Source organism: Microtus oregoni, unplaced genomic scaffold (genome assembly GCF_018167655.1).
Source record: "Microtus oregoni isolate MIOR12 unplaced genomic scaffold, Mior012 000014F_ref0000157, whole genome shotgun sequence".
NCBI classification, from domain to species: Eukaryota; Metazoa; Chordata; class Mammalia; order Rodentia; family Cricetidae; genus Microtus; species Microtus oregoni.
Window position 1 is genome coordinate 7,360,726 of NW_024543073.1, and position 2,628 is coordinate 7,363,353.

The window sequence follows — 2,628 nt, forward strand, 5'->3', positions numbered from 1 at the left end:
TGTAATTGTTCATTTTTATTTTTTAATATACCAGTGGCTCAGAGTCTGTCCATATCTATTCTGACTAGTCAAAGGTAGAACAAAGACAACTTCAATTCACTTAGCCATTCAGAACTCACAAAATACAAATAGCATCTCCCTGGGAACTGGCTGCTTATGAGCTAGAGGTCAAGGCATTATTTGGAGGACAAACCAGAGAACATAATTATCAAGTCTGAATCTGGTGGTATATGAGGTATATTAAAGGAAAAGAAATGATTTAGTCTAAAATCTTATCCCTTATTATCTGAAAATATTTTTCATTAAATGGAAATAAGAATATCACTAGGTTACTATCCAACATCACTTGATTTTTCAAATCCAACTGTTAAAATAATGTAGTATGCCAACATATATTAAAGATATTTAATTTAATATAACAATCCATTTTTAATCCAATTTAATGTGGATAAATGTATTATACATGTGTGTAGGTGTACATACACATTAATATATAAGAAGACATATACACTAAACATATAATTAGATAAATACATAGTAGATCTCAGATAAATGTTACACAGATAGGTAGATATATAGATAATATTGATATAAAATCATAGACAGAAAGATAGATAGATATTTAGATGGATGGATGGATAAATGGATGGACAGATATATGGACAGACAAGTAGACAAATAGATGATAGATAATACTTAGTATAGGCTCATAATAGTTTCTTAAAAACTACTATATAAGAAAAAGACATTTTATTAATTAAAAATCAGAGTTATAACAAATACTAGATTTCTATGTAGTATGTGGATGTTTTGGAGAAAGTTTTCAGGATACTGATAGAATGGACTATCTTTATTCTTCCATACAACTGAAAACATAGTATCTGTCTTAAAGTAAGTAGCCTCTGGTTGATCCAGTTCCTTGCAAGCCTGGTTAGGAACATTTTAGTCTTACCCTCTGGTATAAGAATTACTGAGTAATGTCAACAAGATTCATAAAATTTAATTATAATTGTACAAGAAAATGATTAGACACAACAGATGATAAGGGTGATGATTTTTAAGCAAACCATTTGAGGCCCTATACACTAGACAAGCTTCCATGTATTATCTCATGTAATTCATATTACAACCTTATGAGCAAAGTACTGCATTTAACTTATAATGGAAATCATAGGACTCTGCCACATACACTAAATCAAACAGCTGCTTATTAGCAGACTTTTATTTAAAACATTCAGCTATTTATCAGCAGACTTTTATTTTATTTATTTATTTATTTATTTATTTATTTATTGCTGCTTCAAAAGCCTTTATTTTTACTTGGTCCAAGACTTGAGAGGGGCTCCAGGGCGTTACAAAGCTGCCTAGTGGCTTCTTGAGAGGTTCGGGTGAAGGTCCTGAGGCGGGCTGGTGCAGAGCAGAGGTGGGAGCCCCTCGAAAGGACAGGCCTCCTAGTCATGCTTGAGAGTGAGCCGCTCAAGGAGGTACTTGCCCAGAGATGCCTGGGGCCCAGTAGCCAACCTGCGGATGTTGGTCAGGTGGTTGCCCATCTTCTTGATGACCTTCACCTCCTTATCCAGGAAGTGGTTTTCAAGGAAGTCACAGAGATGAGGATCTATGCGGGCAGAGCCCACGAAATGAAGATCCAAGAGGGCCTGGTTCAAGTTCTTCTCCAAAGCCAGGGCAGCTTCCATGGCCTCCTGGGTTTTACCCCACTCATCTTGAGATGGCTTCTGCACATCCTGAAAGAGTACACGGCCTCCGCGCTAGTTCTGCAACTTGAGGAGAAGCTCGGCGCCCTCGCGCTTCTCCTCGGCCAATTCGCAGAAGAAGTGGCCTACACCCTCCAGAGCCACGTCATCCCGGTCAAAATAGTAGCCCAGGGAGAGGTAGGTGTAGGAGGCCCGCAGGTGCAGGTTGACCAGGCGGTTCACGGCAGCCTCCACTTCGGTGGAATAATTCTGAGGAATCTGGGAGGTCATGGTTGAGACGCAGTCTGGAGCTACCCGCAAAGAGATGGTGCTGGCTGGTCCTGGGAGCAGAAGGCGGCGAGGTGATGGTCCTGGAGGCTGCGGCTGCAGATGAGGAGCGGTGGAAGCTAACAAAGGGGGGGCCCGGGTCTGTTCCGTCCAAACACTGTTGAAGGAAGACACAGATCCACGGGATCTCCGAAGGCTGCTGCTCCAGACTTTTATTTTAAACACCCGGTTCTTTTATCATCATATTTCCAGGTTGAGAATCATTAAGTACTTGAGATAGAAATAAGAGGATTGAATATGGACAAATCCAACTTCAGATTATTATCAATACAACACATAGTAGCCTGTAAAGTGATACACTTATTTTGGGGTGGATGAAGTAAATTATTGAGCACCGTACTGACAATGATAAGTTGGTGGCAGACAGTGGGGCCATCCTTTGCTCAGTCCTGTGCTCCCAATTAACTACAGAAGATTTACTTTGGAGCGTAAACTTTGTAGTGAAAAATAGATGAAAGGGTAAAAGAAAAGTCTGTAAGAGAATGTAGTGTGCCACAGTTCTTGGTCTGTGTGTATTTAACTTATTTCTGACATGGGCCCTTTACCTGGAGTAGACTACTGGCTTGGTGTCACAGTGTAGATTTATGGG

At 40.0% G+C, this 2,628-nt stretch overlaps 1 pseudogene; it reads right to left on the reverse strand.

The window, feature by feature from the left end:
• Positions 1-1,451: 1,451 nt before the first annotated feature.
• Positions 1,452-2,012, reverse strand: LOC121455942 (annotated as a pseudogene).
• Between the last annotated feature and the right edge of the window lie 616 nt (positions 2,013-2,628).